Here is a 23,751-nt window from a genome sequence, read left to right as displayed (position 1 = left end):
TTGTACACTTAAGGTGAAAATGTCAAAATCTTCAAAATGAGCATAAGCACAATGAAATTAATGCTGGAATCATCTTCAGGATGCTAGAATACACTAAATACAGCAAAAATTTTGAGTCTACAACGTTTAGTTTAGGTGTGAGAGCCAAAATGAACTTTTTATTGCTTTAAACGCGTTTTCAGCCTGATTGTGCACTTTAGGTGAAAATGTCAAAATCTTCAAAATGAGCATAAGCACGATGAAATTAATGCTGGAATCATCTTCAGGATGCTAGAATACAACTGAATACAGCAAAAATGTTGAGTCTACAACGTTTAGTTTAGGTGTGAGAGCCAAAATGAACTTTTTATTGCTTTAAACGCGTTTTCAGCCCCTGATTGTACTCTTAAGGTGAAAATGTCAAAATCTTAAAAATGAGCATAAGCACAATGAAATTAATGCTGGAATCATCTTCAGGATGCTAGAATACACTAAATACAGCAAAAATGTTGAGTCTACAACGTTTTGTTTAGGTGTGATAGCCAAAATGAACTTTTTATTGCTTTAAATGCGTTTTCAGCCTGATTGTGCACTTTAGGTGAAAATGTCAAAATCTTAAAAATGAGCATAATCACAATGAAATTAATGCTTGAATCATCTTCAGGATGCTAGAATACACTAAATACAGCAAAAATTTTGAGTCTACAACGTTTAGTTTAGGTGTGAGAGCCAAAAGGAACTTTTTATTGCTTTAAACGCGTTTTCAGCCCCTGATTGTACACTTAAGGTGAAAATGTCAAAATCTTAAAAATGAGCATAAGCACAATGAAATTAATGCTGGAATCATCTTCAGGATGCTAGAATACACTAAATACAGCAAAAATGTTGAGTCTACAACGTTTTGTTTAGGTGTGAGAGCCAAAATGAACTTTTTATTGCTTTAAACGCGTTTTCAGCCCCTGATTGTACACTTAAGGTGAAAATGTCAAAATCTTCAAAATGAGCATAAGCACAATGAAATTAATGCTGGAATCATCTTCAGGATGCTAGAATACACTAAATACAGCAAAAATTTTGAGTCTACAACGTTTAGTTTAGGTGTGAGAGCCAAAATGAACTTTTTATTGCTTTAAACGCGTTTTCAGCCTGATTGTGCACTTTAGGTGAAAATGTCAAAATCTTAAAAATGAGCATAATCACAATGAAATTAATGCTTGAATCATCTTCAGGATGCTAGAATACACTAAATACAGCAAAAATTTTGAGTCTACAACGTTTAGTTTAGGTGTGAGAGCCAAAAGGAACTTTTTATTGCTTTAAACGCGTTTTCAGCCCCTGATTGTACACTTAAGGTGAAAATGTCAAAATCTTAAAAATGAGCATAAGCACAATGAAATTAATGCTGGAATCATCTTCAGGATGCTAGAATACACTAAATACAGCAAAAATGTTGAGTCTACAACGTTTTGTTTAGGTGTGAGAGCCAAAATGAACTTTTTATTGCTTTAAACGCGTTTTCAGCCCCTGATTGTACACTTAAGGTGAAAATGTCAAAATCTTCAAAATGAGCATAAGCACAATGAAATTAATGCTGGAATCATCTTCAGGATGCTAGAATACACTAAATACAGCAAACATTTTGAGTCTACAACGTTTAGTTTAGGTGTGAGAGCCAAAATGAACTTTTTATTGCTTTAAACGCGTTTTCAGCCTGATTGTGCACTTTAGGTGAAAATGTCAAAATCTTAAAAATGAGCATAAGCACAATGAAATTAATGCTGGAATCATCTTCAGGATGCTAGAATACACTAAACACAGCAAAAATTTTGAGTCTACAACGTTTAGTTTAGGTGTGAGAGCCAAAATGAACTTTTTATTGCTTTAAACGCGTTTTCAGCCCCTGATTGTACACTTAAGGTGAAAATGTCAAAATCTTCAAAATGAGCATAAGCACAATGAAATTAATGCTGGAATCATCTTCAGGATGCTAGAATACACTAAATATAGCAAAAATTTTGAGTCTACAACGTTTAGTTTAGGTGTGAGAGCCAAAATGAACTTTTTATTGCTTTAAACGCGTTTTCAGCCTGATTGTGCACTTTAGGTGAAAATGTCAAAATCTTAAAAATGAGCATAAGCACAATGAAATTAATGCTGGAATCATCTTCAGGATGCTAGAATACACTAAATACAGCAAAAATTTTGAGTCTACAACGTTTAGTTTAGGTGTGAGAGCCAAAATGAACTTTTTATTGCTTTAAACGCGTTTTCAGCCCCTGATTGTACACTTAAGGTGAAAATGTCAAAATCTTCAAAATGAGCATAAGCACAATGAAATTAATACTGGAATCATCTTCAGGATGCTAGAATACACTAAATACAGCAAAAAATTTGAGTCTACAACGTTTAGTTTAGGTGTGAGAGCCAAAATGAACTTTTTATGGCTTTAAATGCGTTTTCAGCCTGATTGTGCACTTTAGGTGAAAATGTCAAAATCTTCAAAATGAGCATAAGCACAATGAAATTAATGCTGGAATCATCTTCAGGATGCTAGAATACACTAAATACAGCAAAAATTTTGAGTCTACAACGTTTAGTTTAGGTGTGAGAGCCAAAATGAACTTTTTATTGCTTTAAACGCTTTTTCAGCCTGATTGTGCACTTTAGGTGAAAATGTCAAAATCTTCAAAATGAGCATAAGCACGATGAAATTAATGCTGGAATCATCTTCAGGATGCTAGAATACACTGAATACAGCAAAAATGTTGAGTCTACAACGTTTAGTTTAGGTGTGAGAGCCAAAATGAACTTTTTATTGCTTTAAACGCTTTTTCAGCCTGATTGTGCACTTTAGGTGAAAATGTCAAAATCTTCAAAATGAGCATAAGCACGATGAAATTAATGCTGGAATCATCTTCAGGATGCTAGAATACACTGAATACAGCAAAAATGTTGAGTCTACAACGTTTTGTTTAGGTGTGATAGCCAAAATGAACTTTTTATTGCTTTAAATGCGTTTTCAGCCTGATTGTGCACTTTAGGTGAAATTGTCAAAATCTTAAAAATGAGCATAATCACAATGAAATTAATGCTTGAATCATCTTCAGGATGCTAGAATAAACTAAATACAGCAAAAATTTTGAGTCTACAACGTTTAGTTTAGGTGTGAGAGCCAAAATGAACTTTTTATTGCTTTAAACGCGTTTTCAGCCCCTGATTGTACACTTAAGGTGAAAATGTCAAAATCTTAAAAATGAGCATAAGCACAATGAAATTAATGCTGGAATCATCTTCAGGATGCTAGAATACACTAAATACAGCAAAAATGTTGAGTCTACAACGTTTTGTTTAGGTGTGAGAGCCAAAATGAACTTTTTATTGCTTTAAATGCGTTTTCAGCCTGATTGTGCACTTTAGGTGAAAATGTCAAAATCTTAAAAATGAGCATAATCACAATGAAATTAATGCTTGAATCATCTTCAGGATGCTAGAATAACTAAATACAGCAAAAATTTTGAGTCTACAACGTTTAGTTTAGGTGTGAGAGCCAAAATGAACTTTTTATTGCTTTAAACGCGTTTTCAGCCCCTGATTGTGCACTTTAGGTGAAAATGTCAAAATCTTCAAAATGAGCATAAGCACAGTGAAATTAATGCTGGAATCATCTTCAGGATGCTAGAATACACTAAATACAGCAAAAATTTTGAGTCTACAACGTTTAGTTTAGGTGTGAGAGCCAAAATGAACTTTTTATTGCTTTAAACGCGTTTTCAGCCCCTGATTGTACACTTAAGGTGAAAATGTCAAAATCTTCAAAATGAGCATAAGCACAATGAAATTAATGCTGGAATCATCTTCAGGATGCTAGAATACACTAAATACAGCAAAAATTTTGAGTCTACAACGTTTAGTTTAGGTGTGAGAGCCAAAATGAACTTTTTATTGCTTTAAACGCGTTTTCAGCCTGATTGTGCACTTTAGGTGAAAATGTCAAAATCTTCAAAATGAGCATAAGCACGATGAAATTAATGCTGGAATCATCTTCAGGATGCTAGAATACAACTGAATACAGCAAAAATGTTGAGTCTACAACGTTTAGTTTAGGTGTGAGAGCCAAAATGAACTTTTTATTGCTTCAAACGCGTTTTCAGCCCCTGATTGTACTCTTAAGGTGAAAATGTCAAAATCTTAAAAATGAGCATAAGCACAATGAAATTAATGCTGGAATCATCTTCAGGATGCTAGAATACACTAAATACAGCAAAAATGTTGAGTCTACAACGTTTTGTTTAGGTGTGATAGCCAAAATGAACTTTTTATTGCTTTAAATGCGTTTTCAGCCTGATTGTGCACTTTAGGTGAAAATGTCAAAATCTTAAAAATGAGCATAATCACAATGAAATTAATGCTTGAATCATCTTCAGGATGCTAGAATACACTAAATACAGCAAAAATTTTGAGTCTACAACGTTTAGTTTAGGTGTGAGAGCCAAAAGGAACTTTTTATTGCTTTAAACGCGTTTTCAGCCCCTGATTGTACACTTAAGGTGAAAATGTCAAAATCTTAAAAATGAGCATAAGCACAATGAAATTAATGCTGGAATCATCTTCAGGATGCTAGAATACACTAAATACAGCAAAAATTTTGAGTCTACAACGTTTAGTTTAGGTGTGAGAGCCAAAATGAACTTTTTATTGCTTTAAACGCTTTTTCAGCCTGATTGTGCACTTTAGGTGAAAATGTCAAAATCTTCAAAATGAGCATAAGCACGATGAAATTAATGCTGGAATCATCTTCAGGATGCTAGAATACACTGAATACAGCAAAAATGTTGAGTCTACAACGTTTAGTTTAGGTGTGAGAGCCAAAATGAACTTTTTATTGCTTTAAATGCGTTTTCAGCCTGATTGTGCACTTTAGGTGAAAATGTCAAAATCTTAAAAATGAGCATAATCACAATGAAATTAATGCTTGAATCATCTTCAGGATGCTAGAATAACTAAATACAGCAAAAATTTTGAGTCTACAACGTTTAGTTTAGGTGTGAGAGCCAAAATGAACTTTTTATTGCTTTAAACGCGTTTTCAGCCCCTGATTGTGCACTTTAGGTGAAAATGTCAAAATCTTCAAAATGAGCATAAGCACAATGAAATTAATGCTGGAATCATCTTCAGGATGCTAGAATACACTAAATACAGCAAAAATTTTGAGTCTACAACGTTTAGTTTAGGTGTGAGAGCCAAAATGAACTTTTTATTGCTTTAAACGCGTTTTCAGCCCCTGATTGTACACTTAAGGTGAAAATGTCAAAATCTTAAAAATGAGCATAAGCACAATGAAATTAATGCTGGAATCATCTTCAGGATGCTAGAATACACTAAATACAGCAAAAATTTTGAGTCTACAACGTTTAGTTTAGGTGTGAGAGCCAAAAGGAACTTTTTATTGCTTTAAACGCGTTTTCAGCCTGATTGTGCACTTTAGGTGAAAATGTCAAAATCTTCAAAATGAGCATAAGCACGATGAAATTAATGCTGGAATCATCTTCAGGATGCTAGAATACAACTGAATACAGCAAAAATGTTGAGTCTACAACGTTTAGTTTAGGTGTGAGAGCCAAAATGAACTTTTTATTGCTTTAAACGCGTTTTCAGCCCCTGATTGTACTCTTAAGGTGAAAATGTCAAAATCTTAAAAATGAGCATAAGCACAATGAAATTAATGCTGGAATCATCTTCAGTATGCTAGAATACACTAAATACAGCAAAAATGTTGAGTCTACAACGTTTTGTTTAGGTGTGATAGCCAAAATGAACTTTTTATTGCTTTAAATGCGTTTTCAGCCTGATTGTGCACTTTAGGTGAAAATGTCAAAATCTTAAAAATGAGCATAATCACAATGAAATTAATGCTTGAATCATCTTCAGGATGCTAGAATACACTAAATACAGCAAAAATTTTGAGTCTACAACGTTTAGTTTAGGTGTGAGAGCCAAAAGGAACTTTTTATTGCTTTAAACGCGTTTTCAGCCCCTGATTGTACACTTAAGGTGAAAATGTCAAAATCTTAAAAATGAGCATAAGCACAATGAAATTAATGCTGGAATCATCTTCAGGATGCTAGAATACACTAAATACAGCAAAAATGTTGAGTCTACAACGTTTTGTTTAGGTGTGAGAGCCAAAATGAACTTTTTATTGCTTTAAACGCGTTTTCAGCCCCTGATTGTACACTTAAGGTGAAAATGTCAAAATCTTCAAAATGAGCATAAGCACAATGAAATTAATGCTGGAATCATCTTCAGGATGCTAGAATACACTAAATACAGCAAAAATTTTGAGTCTACAACGTTTAGTTTAGGTGTGAGAGCCAAAATGAACTTTTTATTGCTTTAAACGCGTTTTCAGCCTGATTGTGCACTTTAGGTGAAAATGTCAAAATCTTAAAAATGAGCATAAGCACAATGAAATTAATGCTGGAATCATCTTCAGGATGCTAGAATACACTAAATACAGCAAAAAATTTGAGTCTACAACGTTTAGTTTAGGTGTGAGAGCCAAAATGAACTTTTTATTGCTTTAAACGCGTTTTCAGCCTGATTGTGCACTTTAGGTGAAAATGTCAAAATCTTAAAAATTAGCATAAGCACAATGAAATTAATGCTGGAATCATCTTCAGGATGCTAGAATACACTAAATACAGCAAAAATTTTGAGTCTACAACGTTTAGTTTAGGTGTGAGAGCCAAAAGGAACTTTTTATTGCTTTAAACGCGTTTTCAGCCCCTGATTGTACACTTAAGGTGAAAATGTCAAAATCTTAAAAATGAGCATAAGCACAATGAAATTAATGCTGGAATCATCTTCAGGATGCTAGAATACACTAAATACAGCAAAAATGTTGAGTCTACAACGTTTTGTTTAGGTGTGAGAGCCAAAATGAACTTTTTATTGCTTTAAACGCGTTTTCAGCCCCTGATTGTACACTTAAGGTGAAAATGTCAAAATCTTCAAAATGAGCATAAGCACAATGAAATTAATGCTGGAATCATCTTCAGGATGCTAGAATACACTAAATACAGCAAAAATTTTGAGTCTACAACGTTTAGTTTAGGTGTGAGAGCCAAAATGAACTTTTTATTGCTTTAAACGCGTTTTCAGCCTGATTGTGCACTTTAGGTGAAAATGTCAAAATCTTAAAAATGAGCATAAGCACAATGAAATTAATGCTGGAATCATCTTCAGGATGCTAGAATACACTAAATACAGCAAAAATTTTGAGTCTACAACGTTTAGTTTAGGTGTGAGAGCCAAAATGAACTTTTTATTGCTTTAAACGCGTTTTCAGCCTGATTGTGCACTTTAGGTGAAAATGTCAAAATCTTCAAAATGAGCATAAGCACGATGAAATTAATGCTGGAATCATCTTCAGGATGCTAGAATACAACTGAATACAGCAAAAATGTTGAGTCTACAACGTTTAGTTTAGGTGTGAGAGCCAAAATGAACTTTTTATTGCTTTAAACGCGTTTTCAGCCCCTGATTGTACTCTTAAGGTGAAAATGTCAAAATCTTAAAAATGAGCATAAGCACAATGAAATTAATGCTGGAATCATCTTCAGGATGCTAGAATACACTAAATACAGCAAAAATGTTGAGTCTACAACGTTTTGTTTAGGTGTGATAGCCAAAATGAACTTTTTATTGCTTTAAATGCGTTTTCAGCCTGATTGTGCACTTTAGGTGAAAATGTCAAAATCTTAAAAATGAGCATAATCACAATGAAATTAATGCTTGAATCATCTTCAGGATGCTAGAATACACTAAATACAGCAAAAATTTTGAGTCTACAACGTTTAGTTTAGGTGTGAGAGCCAAAAGGAACTTTTTATTGCTTTAAACGCGTTTTCAGCCCCTGATTGTACACTTAAGGTGAAAATGTCAAAATCTTAAAAATGAGCATAAGCACAATGAAATTAATGCTGGAATCATCTTCAGGATGCTAGAATACACTAAATACAGCAAAAATGTTGAGTCTACAACGTTTTGTTTAGGTGTGAGAGCCAAAATGAACTTTTTATTGCTTTAAACGCGTTTTCAGCCCCTGATTGTACACTTAAGGTGAAAATGTCAAAATCTTCAAAATGAGCATAAGCACAATGAAATTAATGCTAGAATCATCTTCAGGATGCTAGAATACACTAAATACAGCAAAAATTTTGAGTCTACAACGTTTAGTTTAGGTGTGAGAGCCAAAATGAACTTTTTATTGCTTTAAACGCGTTTTCAGCCTGATTGTGCACTTTAGGTGAAAATGTCAAAATCTTAAAAATGAGCATAAGCACAATGAAATTAATGCTGGAATCATCTTCAGGATGCTAGAATACACTAAACACAGCAAAAATTTTGAGTCTACAACGTTTAGTTTAGGTGTGAGAGCCAAAATGAACTTTTTATTGCTTTAAACGCGTTTTCAGCCCCTGATTGTACACTTAAGGTGAAAATGTCAAAATCTTCAAAATGAGCATAAGCACAATGAAATTAATGCTGGAATCATCTTCAGGATGCTAGAATACACTAAATACAGCAAAAATTTTGAGTCTACAACGTTTAGTTTAGGTGTGAGAGCCAAAATGAACTTTTTATTGCTTTAAACGCGTTTTCAGCCTGATTGTGCACTTTAGGTGAAAATGTCAAAATCTTAAAAATGAGCATAAGCACAATGAAATTAATGCTGGAATCATCTTCAGGATGCTAGAATACACTAAATACAGCAAAAATTTTGAGTCTACAACGTTTAGTTTAGGTGTGAGAGCCAAAATGAACTTTTTATTGCTTTAAACGCGTTTTCAGCCCCTGATTGTACACTTAAGGTGAAAATGTCAAAATCTTCAAAATGAGCATAAGCACAATGAAATTAATACTGGAATCATCTTCAGGATGCTAGAATACACTAAATACAGCAAAAAATTTGAGTCTACAACGTTTAGTTTAGGTGTGAGAGCCAAAATGAACTTTTTATGGCTTTAAATGCGTTTTCAGCCTGATTGTGCACTTTAGGTGAAAATGTCAAAATCTTCAAAATGAGCATAAGCACAATGAAATTAATGCTGGAATCATCTTCAGGATGCTAGAATACACTAAATACAGCAAAAATTTTGAGTCTACAACGTTTAGTTTAGGTGTGAGAGCCAAAATGAACTTTTTATTGCTTTAAACGCTTTTTCAGCCTGATTGTGCACTTTAGGTGAAAATGTCAAAATCTTCAAAATGAGCATAAGCACGATGAAATTAATGCTGGAATCATCTTCAGGATGCTAGAATACACTGAATACAGCAAAAATGTTGAGTCTACAACGTTTTGTTTAGGTGTGATAGCCAAAATGAATTTTTTATTGCTTTAAATGCGTTTTCAGCCTGATTGTGCACTTTAGGTGAAATTGTCAAAATCTTAAAAATGAGCATAATCACAATGAAATTAATGCTTGAATCATCTTCAGGATGCTAGAATAAACTAAATACAGCAAAAATTTTGAGTCTACAACGTTTAGTTTAGGTGTGAGAGCCAAAATGAACTTTTTATTGCTTTAAACGCGTTTTCAGCCCCTGATTGTACACTTAAGGTGAAAATGTCAAAATCTTAAAAATGAGCAAAAGCACAATGAAATTAATGCTGGAATCATCTTCAGGATGCTAGAATACACTAAATACAGCAAAAATGTTGAGTCTACAACGTTTTGTTTAGGTGTGAGAGCCAAAATGAACTTTTTATTGCTTTAAATGCGTTTTCAGCCTGATTGTGCACTTTAGGTGAAAATGTCAAAATCTTAAAAATGAGCATAATCACAATGAAATTAATGCTTGAATCATCTTCAGGATGCTAGAATAACTAAATACAGCAAAAATTTTGAGTCTACAACGTTTAGTTTAGGTGTGAGAGCCAAAATGAACTTTTTATTGCTTTAAACGCGTTTTCAGCCCCTGATTGTGCACTTTAGGTGAAAATGTCAAAATCTTCAAAATGAGCATAAGCACAATGAAATTAATGCTGGAATCATCTTCAGGATGCTAGAATACACTAAATACAGCAAAAATTTTGAGTCTACAACGTTTAGTTTAGGTGTGAGAGCCAAAATGAACTTTTTATTGCTTTAAACGCGTTTTCAGCCCCTGATTGTACACTTAAGGTGAAAATGTCAAAATCTTCAAAATGAGCATAAGCACAATGAAATTAATGCTGGAATCATCTTCAGGATGCTAGAATACACTAAATACAGCAAAAAATTTGAGTCTACAACGTTTAGTTTAGGTGTGAGAGCCAAAATGAACTTTTTATTGCTTTAAATGCGTTTTCAGCCTGATTGTGCACTTTAGGTGAAAATGTCAAAATCTTAAAAATGAGCATAAGCACAATGAAATTAATGCTGGAATCATCTTCAGGATGCTAGAATACACTAAATACAGCAAAAATTTTGAGTCTACAACGTTTAGTTTAGGTGTGAGAGCCAAAATGAACTTTTTATTGCTTTAAACGCGTTTTCAGCCCCTGATTGTACACTTAAGGTGAAAATGTCAAAATCTTCAAAATGAGCATAAGCACAATGAAATTAATGCTGGAATCATCTTCAGGATGCTAGAATACACTAAATACAGCACAAATTTTGAGTCTACAACGTTTATTTTAGGTGTGAGAGCCAAAATGAACTTTTTATTGCTTTAAATGCGTTTTCAGCCTGATTGTGCACTTAAGGTGAAAATGTCAAAATCTTCAAAATGAGCATAAGCACGATGAAATTAATGCTGGAATCATCTTCAGGATGCTAGAATACAACTGAATACAGCAAAAATGTTGAGTCTACAACGTTTAGTTTAGGTGTGAGAGCCAAAATGAACTTTTTATTGCTTTAAACGCGTTTTCAGCCCCTGATTGTACTCTTAAGGTGAAAATGTCAAAATCTTAAAAATGAGCATAAGCACAATGAAATTAATGCTGGAATCATCTTCAGGATGCTAGAATACACTAAATACAGCAAAAATGTTGAGTCTACAACGTTTTGTTTAGGTGTGATAGCCAAAATGAACTTTTTATTGCTTTAAATGCGTTTTCAGCCTGATTGTGCACTTTAGGTGAAAATGTCAAAATCTTAAAAATGAGCATAATCACAATGAAATTAATGCTTGAATCATCTTCAGGATGCTAGAATACACTAAATACAGCAAAAATTTTGAGTCTACAACGTTTAGTTTAGGTGTGAGAGCCAAAATGAACTTTTTATTGCTTTAAACGCGTTTTCAGCCCCTGATTGTACACTTAAGGTGAAAATGTCAAAATCTTAAAAATGAGCATAAGCACAATGAAATTAATGCTGGAATCATCTTCAGGATGCTAGAATACACTAAATACAGCAAAAATGTTGAGTCTACAACGTTTTGTTTAGGTGTGAGAGCCAAAATGAACTTTTTATTGCTTTAAACGCGTTTTCAGCCCCTGATTGTACACTTAAGGTGAAAATGTCAAAATCTTCAAAATGAGCATAAGCACAATGAAATTAATGCTGGAATCATCTTCAGGATGCTAGAATACACTAAATACAGCAAAAATTTTGAGTCTACAACGTTTAGTTTAGGTGTGAGAGCCAAAATGAACTTTTTATTGCTTTAAACGCGTTTTCAGCCTGATTGTGCACTTTAGGTGAAAATGTCAAAATCTTAAAAATGAGCATAAGCACAATGAAATTAATGCTGGAATCATCTTCAGGATGCTAGAATACACTAAACACAGCAAAAATTTTGAGTCTACAACGTTTAGTTTAGGTGTGAGAGCCAAAATGAACTTTTTATTGCTTTAAACGCGTTTTCAGCCCCTGATTGTACACTTAAGGTGAAAATGTCAAAATCTTCAAAATGAGCATAAGCACAATGAAATTAATGCTGGAATCATCTTCAGGATGCTAGAATACACTAAATACAGCAAAAATTTTGAGTCTACAACGTTTAGTTTAGGTGTGAGAGCCAAAATGAACTTTTTATTGCTTTAAACGCGTTTTCAGCCTGATTGTGCACTTTAGGTGAAAATGTCAAAATCTTAAAAATGAGCAAAAGCACAATGAAATTAATGCTGGAATCATCTTCAGGATGCTAGAATACACTAAATACAGCAAAAATTTTGAGTCTACAACGTTTAGTTTAGGTGTGAGAGCCAAAATGAACTTTTTATTGCTTTAAACGCGTTTTCAGCCCCTGATTGTACACTTAAGGTGAAAATGTCAAAATCTTCAAAATGAGCATAAGCACAATGAAATTAATACTGGAATCATCTTCAGGATGCTAGAATACACTAAATACAGCAAAAAATTTGAGTCTACAACGTTTAGTTTAGGTGTGAGAGCCAAAATGAATTTTTTATTGCTTTAAACGCTTTTTCAGCCTGATTGTGCACTTTAGGTGAAAATGTCAAAATCTTCAAAATGAGCATAAGCACGATGAAATTAATGCTGGAATCATCTTCAGGATGCTAGAATACACTGAATACAGCAAAAATGTTGAGTCTACAACGTTTTGTTTAGGTGTGATAGCCAAAATGAACTTTTTATTGCTTTAAATGCGTTTTCAGCCTGATTGTGCACTTTAGGTGAAATTGTCAAAATCTTAAAAATGAGCATAATCACAATGAAATTAATGCTTGAATCATCTTCAGGATGCTAGAATAAACTAAATACAGCAAAAATTTTGAGTCTACAACGTTTAGTTTAGGTGTGAGAGCCAAAATGAACTTTTTATTGCTTTAAACGCGTTTTCAGCCCCTGATTGTACACTTAAGGTGAAAATGTCAAAATCTTCAAAATGAGCATAAGCACAATGAAATTAATGCTGGAATCATCTTCAGGATGCTAGAATACACTAAATACAGCAAAAATTTTGAGTCTACAACGTTTAGTTTAGGTGTGAGAGCCAAAATGAACTTTTTATTGCTTTAAATGCGTTTTCAGCCTGATTGTGCACTTTAGGTGAAAATGTCAAAATCTTAAAAATGAGCATAAGCACAATGAAATTAATGCTGGAATCATCTTCAGGATGCTAGAATACACTAAATACAGCAAAAATTTTGAGTCTACAACGTTTAGTTTAGGTGTGAGAGCCAAAATGAACTTTTTATTGCTTTAAACGCGTTTTCAGCCCCTGATTGTACACTTAAGGTGAAAATGTCAAAATCTTCAAAATGAGCATAAGCACAATGAAATTAATGCTGGAATCATCTTCAGGATGCTAGAATACACTAAATACAGCACAAATTTTGAGTCTACAACGTTTATTTTAGGTGTGAGAGCCAAAATGAACTTTTTATTGCTTTAAATGCGTTTTCAGCCTGATTGTGCACTTAAGGTGAAAATGTCAAAATCTTCAAAATGAGCATAAGCACGATGAAATTAATGCTGGAATCATCTTCAGGATGCTAGAATACAACTGAATACAGCAAAAATGTTGAGTCTACAACGTTTAGTTTAGGTGTGAGAGCCAAAATGAACTTTTTATTGCTTTAAACGCGTTTTCAGCCCCTGATTGTACTCTTAAGGTGAAAATGTCAAAATCTTAAAAATGAGCATAAGCACAATGAAATTAATGCTGGAATCATCTTCAGGATGCTAGAATACACTAAATACAGCAAAAATTTTGAGTCTACAACGTTTAGTTTAGGTGTGAGAGCCAAAATGAACTTTTTATTGCTTTAAACGCGTTTTCAGCCTGATTGTGCACTTTAGGTGAAAATGTCAAAATCTTAAAAATGAGCAAAAGCACAATGAAATTAATGCTGGAATCATCTTCAGGATGCTAGAATACACTAAATACAGCAAAAATTTTGAGTCTACAACGTTTAGTTTAGGTGTGAGAGCCAAAATGAACTTTTTATTGCTTTAAACGCGTTTTCAGCCCCTGATTGTACACTTAAGGTGAAAATGTCAAAATCTTCAAAATGAGCATAAGCACAATGAAATTAATACTGGAATCATCTTCAGGATGCTAGAATACACTAAATACAGCAAAAAATTTGAGTCTACAACGTTTAGTTTAGGTGTGAGAGCCAAAATGAACTTTTTATTGCTTTAAACGCTTTTTCAGCCTGATTGTGCACTTTAGGTGAAAATGTCAAAATCTTCAAAATGAGCATAAGCACGATGAAATTAATGCTGGAATCATCTTCAGGATGCTAGAATACACTGAATACAGCAAAAATGTTGAGTCTACAACGTTTTGTTTAGGTGTGATAGCCAAAATGAACTTTTTATTGCTTTAAATGCGTTTTCAGCCTGATTGTGCACTTTAGGTGAAATTGTCAAAATCTTAAAAATGAGCATAATCACAATGAAATTAATGCTTGAATCATCTTCAGGATGCTAGAATAAACTAAATACAGCAAAAATTTTGAGTCTACAACGTTTAGTTTAGGTGTGAGAGCCAAAATGAACTTTTTATTGCTTTAAACGCGTTTTCAGCCCCTGATTGTACACTTAAGGTGAAAATGTCAAAATCTTCAAAATGAGCATAAGCACAATGAAATTAATGCTGGAATCATCTTCAGGATGCTAGAATACACTAAATACAGCAAAAATTTTGAGTCTACAACGTTTAGTTTAGGTGTGAGAGCCAAAATGAACTTTTTATTGCTTTAAATGCGTTTTCAGCCTGATTGTGCACTTTAGGTGAAAATGTCAAAATCTTAAAAATGAGCATAAGCACAATGAAATTAATGCTGGAATCATCTTCAGGATGCTAGAATACACTAAATACAGCAAAAATTTTGAGTCTACAACGTTTAGTTTAGGTGTGAGAGCCAAAATGAACTTTTTATTGCTTTAAACGCGTTTTCAGCCCCTGATTGTACACTTAAGGTGAAAATGTCAAAATCTTCAAAATGAGCATAAGCACAATGAAATTAATGCTGGAATCATCTTCAGGATGCTAGAATACACTAAATACAGCACAAATTTTGAGTCTACAACGTTTATTTTAGGTGTGAGAGCCAAAATGAACTTTTTATTGCTTTAAATGCGTTTTCAGCCTGATTGTGCACTTAAGGTGAAAATGTCAAAATCTTCAAAATGAGCATAAGCACGATGAAATTAATGCTGGAATCATCTTCAGGATGCTAGAATACAACTGAATACAGCAAAAATGTTGAGTCTACAACGTTTAGTTTAGGTGTGAGAGCCAAAATGAACTTTTTATTGCTTTAAACGCGTTTTCAGCCCCTGATTGTACTCTTAAGGTGAAAATGTCAAAATCTTAAAAATGAGCATAAGCACAATGAAATTAATGCTGGAATCATCTTCAGGATGCTAGAATACACTAAATACAGCAAAAATGTTGAGTCTACAACGTTTTGTTTAGGTGTGATAGCCAAAATGAACTTTTTATTGCTTTAAATGCGTTTTCAGCCTGATTGTGCACTTTAGGTGAAAATGTCAAAATCTTAAAAATGAGCATAATCACAATGAAATTAATGCTTGAATCATCTTCAGGATGCTAGAATACACTAAATACAGCAAAAATTTTGAGTCTACAACGTTTAGTTTAGGTGTGAGAGCCAAAATGAACTTTTTATTGCTTTAAACGCGTTTTCAGCCCCTGATTGTACACTTAAGGTGAAAATGTCAAAATCTTAAAAATGAGCATAAGCACAATGAAATTAATGCTGGAATCATCTTCAGGATGCTAGAATACACTAAATACAGCAAAAATGTTGAGTCTACAACGTTTTGTTTAGGTGTGAGAGCCAAAATGAACTTTTTATTGCTTTAAACGCGTTTTCAGCCCCTGATTGTACACTTAAGGTGAAAATGTCAAAATCTTCAAAATGAGCATAAGCACAATGAAATTAATGCTGGAATCATCTTCAGGATGCTAGAATACACTAAATACAGCAAAAATTTTGAGTCTACAACGTTTAGTTTAGGTGTGAGAGCCAAAATGAACTTTTTATTGCTTTAAACGCGTTTTCAGCCTGATTGTGCACTTTAGGTGAAAATGTCAAAATCTTAAAAATGAGCATAAGCACAATGAAATTAATGCTGGAATCATCTTCAGGATGCTAGAATACACTAAACACAGCAAAAATTTTGAGTCTACAACGTTTAGTTTAGGTGTGAGAGCCAAAATGAACTTTTTATTGCTTTAAACGCGTTTTCAGCCCCTGATTGTACACTTAAGGTGAAAATGTCAAAATCTTCAAAATGAGCATAAGCACAATGAAATTAATGCTGGAATCATCTTCAGGATGCTAGAATACACTAAATACAGCAAAAATTTTGAGTCTACAACGTTTAGTTTAGGTGTGAGAGCCAAAATGAACTTTTTATTGCTTTAAACGCGTTTTCAGCCTGATTGTGCACTTTAGGTGAAAATGTCAAAATCTTAAAAATGAGCATAAGCACAATGAAATTAATGCTGGAATCATCTTCAGGATGCTAGAATACACTAAATACAGCAAAAATTTTGAGTCTACAACGTTTAGTTTAGGTGTGAGAGCCAAAATGAACTTTTTATTGCTTTAAACGCGTTTTCAGCCCCTGATTGTACACTTAAGGTGAAAATGTCAAAATCTTCAAAATGAGCATAAGCACAATGAAATTAATGCTGGAATCATCTTCAGGATGCTAGAATACACTAAATACAGCAAAAATTTTGAGTCTACAACGTTTAGTTTAGGTGTGAGAGCCAAAATGAACTTTTTATTGCTTTAAACGCTTTTTCAGCCTGATTGTGCACTTTAGGTGAAAATGTCAAAATCTTCAAAATGAGCATAAGCACGATGAAATTAATGCTGGAATCATCTTCAGGATGCTAGAATACACTGAATACAGCAAAAATGTTGAGTCTACAACGTTTTGTTTAGGTGTGATAGCCAAAATGAACTTTTTATTGCTTTAAATGCGTTTTCAGCCTGATTGTGCACTTTAGGTGAAATTGTCAAAATCTTAAAAATGAGCATAATCACAATGAAATTAATGCTTGAATCATCTTCAGGATGCTAGAATAAACTAAATACAGCAAAAATTTTGAGTCTACAACGTTTAGTTTAGGTGTGAGAGCCAAAATGAACTTTTTATTGCTTTAAACGCGTTTTCAGCCCCTGATTGTACACTTAAGGTGAAAATGTCAAAATCTTAAAAATGAGCATAAGCACAATGAAATTAATGCTGGAATCATCTTCAGGATGCTAGAATACACTAAATACAGCAAAAATGTTGAGTCTACAACGTTTTGTTTAGGTGTGAGAGCCAAAATGAACTTTTTATTGCTTTAAATGCGTTTTCAGCCTGATTGTGCACTTTAGGTGAAAATGTCAAAATCTTAAAAATGAGCATAATCACAATGAAATTAATGCTTGAATCATCTTCAGGATGCTAGAATAACTAAATACAGCAAAAATTTTGAGTCTACAACGTTTAGTTTAGGTGTGAGAGCCAAAATGAACTTTTTATTGCTTTAAACGCGTTTTCAGCCCCTGATTGTGCACTTTAGGTGAAAATGTCAAAATCTTCAAAATGAGCATAAGCACAATGAAATTAATGCTGGAATCATCTTCAGGATGCTAGAATACACTAAATACAGCAAAAATTTTGAGTCTACAACGTTTAGTTTAGGTGTGAGAGCCAAAATGAACTTTTTATTGCTTTAAACGCGTTTTCAGCCCCTGATTGTACACTTAAGGTGAAAATGTCAAAATCTTCAAAATGAGCATAAGCACAATGAAATTAATGCTGGAATCATCTTCAGGATGCTAGAATACACTAAATACAGCAAAAAATTTGAGTCTACAACGTTTAGTTTAGGTGTGAGAGCCAAAATGAACTTTTTATTGCTTTAAACGCGTTTTCAGCCTGATTGTGCACTTTAGGTGAAAATGTCAAAATCTTAAAAATTAGCATAAGCACAATGAAATTAATGCTGGAATCATCTTCAGGATGCTAGAATACACTAAATACAGCAAAAATTTTGAGTCTACAACGTTTAGTTTAGGTGTGAGAGCCAAAATGAACTTTTTATTGCTTTAAACTCGTTTTCAGCCCCTGATTGTACACTTAAGGTGAAAATGTCAAAATCTTCAAAATGAGCATAAGCACAATGAAATTAATGCTGGAATCATCTTCAGGATGCTAGAATACACTAAATACAGCAAAAATTTTGAGTCTACAACGTTTAGTTTAGGTGTGAGAGCCAAAATGAACTTTTTATGGCTTTAAATGCGTTTTCAGCCTGATTGTGCACTTTAGGTGAAAATGTCAAAATCTTCAAAATGAGCATAAGCACAATGAAATTAATGCTGGAATCATCTTCAGGATGCTAGAATACACTAAATACAGCAAAAATTTTGAGTCTACAACGTTTAGTTTAGGTGTGAGAGCCAAAATGAACTTTTTATTGCTTTAAACGCGTTTTCAGCCTGATTGTGCACTTTAGGTGAAAATGTCAAAATCTTAAAAATGAGCATAAGCACAATGAAATTAATGCTGGAATCATCTTCAGGATGCTAGAATACAATAAATACAGCAAAAATTTTGAGTCTACAACGTTTAGTTTAGGTGTGAGAGCCAAAATGAACTTTTTATTGCTTTAAACGCTTTTTCAGCCTGATTGTGCACTTTAGGTGAAAATGTCAAAATCTTCAAAATGAGCATAAGCACGATGAAATTAATGCTGGAATCATCTTCAGGATGCTAGAATACACTGAATACAGCAAAAATGTTGAGTCTACAACGTTTTGTTTAGGTGTGATAGCCAAAATGAACTTTTTATTGCTTTAAATGCGTTTTCAGCCTGATTGTGCACTTTAGGTGAAATTGTCAAAATCTTAAAAATGAGCATAATCACAATGAAATTAATGCTTGAATCATCTTCAGGATGCTAGAATAAACTAAATACAGCAAAAATTTTGAGTCTACAACGTTTAGTTTAGGTGTGAGAGCCAAAATGAACTTTTTATTGCTTTAAACGCGTTTTCAGCCCCTGATTGTACACTTAAGGTGAAAATGTCAAAATCTTCAAAATGAGCATAAGCACAATGAAATTAATGCTGGAATCATCTTCAGGATGCTAGAATACACTAAATACAGCAAAAATTTTGAGTCTACAACGTTTAGTTTAGGTGTGAGAGCCAAAATGAACTTTTTATTGCTTTAAATGCGTTTTCAGCCTGATTGTGCACTTTAGGTGAAAATGTCAAAATCTTAAAAATGAGCATAAGCACAATGAAATTAATGCTGGAATCATCTTCAGGATGCTAGAATACACTAAATACAGCAAAAATTTTGAGTCTACAACGTTTAGTTTAGGTGTGAGAGCCAAAATGAACTTTTTATTGCTTTAAACGCGTTTTCAGCCCCTGATTGTACACTTAAGGTGAAAATGTCAAAATCTTCAAAATGAGCATAAGCACAATGAAATTAATGCTGGAATCATCTTCAGGATGCTAGAATACACTAAATACAGCACAAATTTTGAGTCTACAACGTTTATTTTAGGTGTGAGAGCCAAAATGAACTTTTTATTGCTTTAAATGCGTTTTCAGCCTGATTGTGCACTTAAGGTGAAAATGTCAAAATCTTCAAAATGAGCATAAGCACGATGAAATTAATGCTGGAATCATCTTCAGGATGCTAGAATACAACTGAATACAGCAAAAATGTTGAGTCTACAACGTTTAGTTTAGGTGTGAGAGCCAAAATGAACTTTTTATTGCTTTAAACGCGTTTTCAGCCCCTGATTGTACTCTTAAGGTGAAAATGTCAAAATCTTAAAAATGAGCATAAGCACAATGAAATTAATGCTGGAATCATCTTCAGGATGCTAGAATACACTAAATACAGCAAAAATGTTGAGTCTACAACGTTTTGTTTAGGTGTGATAGCCAAAATGAACTTTTTATTGCTTTAAATGCGTTTTCAGCCTGATTGTGCACTTTAGGTGAAAATGTCAAAATCTTAAAAATGAGCATAATCACAATGAAATTAATGCTTGAATCATCTTCAGGATGCTAGAATACACTAAATACAGCAAAAATTTTGAGTCTACAACGTTTAGTTTAGGTGTGAGAGCCAAAATGAACTTTTTATTGCTTTAAACGCGTTTTCAGCCCCTGATTGTACACTTAAGGTGAAAATGTCAAAATCTTAAAAATGAGCATAAGCACAATGAAATTAATGCTGGAATCATCTTCAGGATGCTAGAATACACTAAATACAGCAAAAATGTTGAGTCTACAACGTTTTGTTTAGGTGTGAGAGCCAAAATGAACTTTTTATTGCTTTAAACGCGTTTTCAGCCCCTGATTGTACACTTAAGGTGAAAATGTCAAAATCTTTAAAATGAGCATAAGCACAATGAAATTAATGCTGGAATCATCTTCAGGATGCTAGAATACACTAAATACAGCAAAAATTTTGAGTCTACAACGTTTAGTTTAGGTGTGAGAGCCAAAATGAACTTTTTATTGCTTTAAACGCGTTTTCAGCCTGATTGTGCACTTTAGGTGAAAATGTCAAAATCTTAAAAATGAGCATAAGCACAATGAAATTAATGCTGGAATCATCTTCAGGATGCTAGAATACACTAAACACAGCAAAAATTTTGAGTCTACAACGTTTAGTTTAGGTGTGAGAGCCAAAATGAACTTTTTATTGCTTTAAACGCGTTTTCAGCCCCTGATTGTACACTTAAGGTGAAAATGTCAAAATCTTCAAAATGAGCATAAGCACAATGAAATTAATGCTGGAATCATCTTCAGGATGCTAGAATACACTAAATACAGCAAAAATTTTGAGTCTACAACGTTTAGTTTAGGTGTGAGAGCCAAAATGAACTTTTTATTGCTTTAAACGCGTTTTCAGCCTGATTGTGCACTTTAGGTGAAAATGTCAAAATCTTAAAAATGAGCATAAGCACAATGAAATTAATGCTGGAATCATCTTCAGGATGCTAGAATACACTAAATACAGCAAAAATTTTGAGTCTACAACGTTTAGTTTAGGTGTGAGAGCCAAAATGAACTTTTTATTGCTTTAAACGCGTTTTCAGCCCCTGATTGTACACTTAAGGTGAAAATGTCAAAATCTTCAAAATGAGCATAAGCACAATGAAATTAATACTGGAATCATCTTCAGGATGCTAGAATACACTAAATACAGCAAAAAATTTGAGTCTACAACGTTTAGTTTAGGTGTGAGAGCCAAAATGAACTTTTTATGGCTTTAAATGCGTTTTCAGCCTGATTGTGCACTTTAGGTGAAAATGTCAAAATCTTCAAAATGAGCATAAGCACAATGAAATTAATGCTGGAATCATCTTCAGGATGCTAGAATACACTAAATACAGCAAAAATTTTGAGTCTACAACGTTTAGTTTAGGTGTGAGAGCCAAAATGAACTTTTTATTGCTTTAAACGCTTTTTCAGCCTGATTGTGCACTTTAGGTGAAAATGTCAAAATCTTCAAAATGAGCATAAGCACGATGAAATTAATGCTGGAATCATCTTCAGGATGCTAGAATACACTGAATACAGCAAAAATGTTGAGTCTACAACGTTTTGTTTAGGTGTGATAGCCAAAATGAACTTTTTATTGCTTTAAATGCGTTTTCAGCCTGATTGTGCACTTTAGGTGAAATTGTCAAAATCTTAAAAATGAGCATAATCACAATGAAATTAATGCTTGAATCATCTTCAGGATGCTAGAATAAACTAAATACAGCAAAAATTTTGAGTCTACAACGTTTAGTTTAGGTGTGAGAGCCAAAATGAACTTTTTATTGCTTTAAACGCGTTTTCAGCCCCTGATTGTACACTTAAGGTGAAAATGTCAAAATCTTAAAAATGAGCATAAGCACAATGAAATTAATGCTGGAATCATCTTCAGGATGCTAGAATACACTAAATACAGCAAAAATGTTGAGTCTACAACGTTTTATTTAGGTGTGAGAGCCAAAATGAACTTTTTATTGCTTTAAATGCGTTTTCAGCCTGATTCTGCACTTTAGGTGAAAATGTCAAAATCTTAAAAATGAGCATAATCACAATGAAATTAATGCTTGAATCATCTTCAGGATGCTAGAATAACTAAATACAGCAAAAATTTTGAGTCTACAACGTTTAGTTTAGGTGTGAGAGCCAAAATGAACTTTTTATTGCTTTAAACGCGTTTTCAGCCCCTGATTGTGCACTTTAGGTGAAAATGTCAAAATCTTCAAAATGAGCATAAGCACAATGAAATTAATGCTGGAATCATCTTCAGGATGCTAGAATACACTAAATACAGCAAAAATTTTGAGTCTACAACGTTTAGTTTAGGTGTGAGAGCCAAAATGAACTTTTTATTGCTTTAAACGCGTTTTCAGCCCCTGATTGTACACTTAAGGTGAAAATGTCAAAATCTTCAAAATGAGCATAAGCACAATGAAATTAATGCTGGAATCATCTTCAGGATGCTAGAATACACTAAATACAGCAAAAAATTTGAGTCTACAACGTTTAGTTTAGGTGTGAGAGCCAAAATGAACTTTTTATTGCTTTAAACGCGTTTTCAGCCTGATTGTGCACTTTAGGTGAAAATGTCAAAATCTTAAAAATTAGCATAAGCACAATGAAATTAATGCTGGAATCATCTTCAGGATGCTAGAATACACTAAATACAGCAAAAATTTTGAGTCTACAACGTTTAGTTTAGGTGTGAGAGCCAAAATGAACTTTTTATTGCTTTAAACTCGTTTTCAGCCCCTGATTGTACACTTAAGGTGAAAATGTCAAAATCTTCAAAATGAGCATAAGCACAATGAAATTAATGCTGGAATCATCTTCAGGATGCTAGAATACACTAAATACAGCAAAAATTTTGAGTCTACAACGTTTAGTTTAGGTGTGAGAGCCAAAATGAACTTTTTATGGCTTTAAATGCGTTTTCAGCCTGATTGTGCACTTTAGGTGAAAATGTCAAAATCTTCAAAATGAGCATAAGCACAATGAAATTAATGCTGGAAACATCTTCAGGATGCTAGAATACACTAAATACAGCAAAAATTTTGAGTCTACAACGTTTAGTTTAGGTGTGAGAGCCAAAATGAACTTTTTATTGCTTTAAACGCGTTTTCAGCCCCTGTTTGTACACTTAAGGTGAAAATGTCAAAATCTTCAAAATGAGCATAAGCACAATGAAATTAATGCTGGAATCATCTTCAGGATGCTAGAATACACTAAATACAGCAAAAATTTTGAGTCTACAACGTTTAGTTTAGGTGTGAGAGCCAAAATGAACTTTTTATTGCTTTAAACGCGTTTTCAGCCCCTGATTGTACACTTAAGGTGAAAATGTCAAAATCTTCAAAATGAGCATAAGCACAATGAAATTAATGCTGGAATCATATTCAGGATGCTAGAATACACTAAATACAGCAAAAATTTTGAGTCTACAACGTTTATTTTAGGTGTGTGAGCCAAAATGAACTTTTTATTGCTTTAAATGCGTTTTCAGCCTGATTGTGCACTTTAGGTGAAAATGTCAAAATCTTCAAAATGAGCATAAGCACGATGAAATTAATGCTGGAATCATCTTCAGGATGCTAGAATACACTGAATACAGCAAAAATTTTGAGTCTACAACGTTTAGTTTAGGTGTGAGAGCCAAAATGAACTTTTTATTGCTTTAAATGCGTTTTCAGCCTGATTGTGCACTTTAGGTGAAAATGTCAAAATCTTAAAAATGAGCATAAGCACAATGAAATTAATGC

The sequence above is a fragment of the Vanacampus margaritifer genome, chromosome 17, assembly GCF_051991255.1.
Source record: "Vanacampus margaritifer isolate UIUO_Vmar chromosome 17, RoL_Vmar_1.0, whole genome shotgun sequence".
Classification (NCBI taxonomy): domain Eukaryota; kingdom Metazoa; phylum Chordata; class Actinopteri; order Syngnathiformes; family Syngnathidae; genus Vanacampus; species Vanacampus margaritifer.
The sequence above is the reverse complement of the archived record's forward strand: the minus strand, read 5'-3'. Positions refer to the sequence as shown.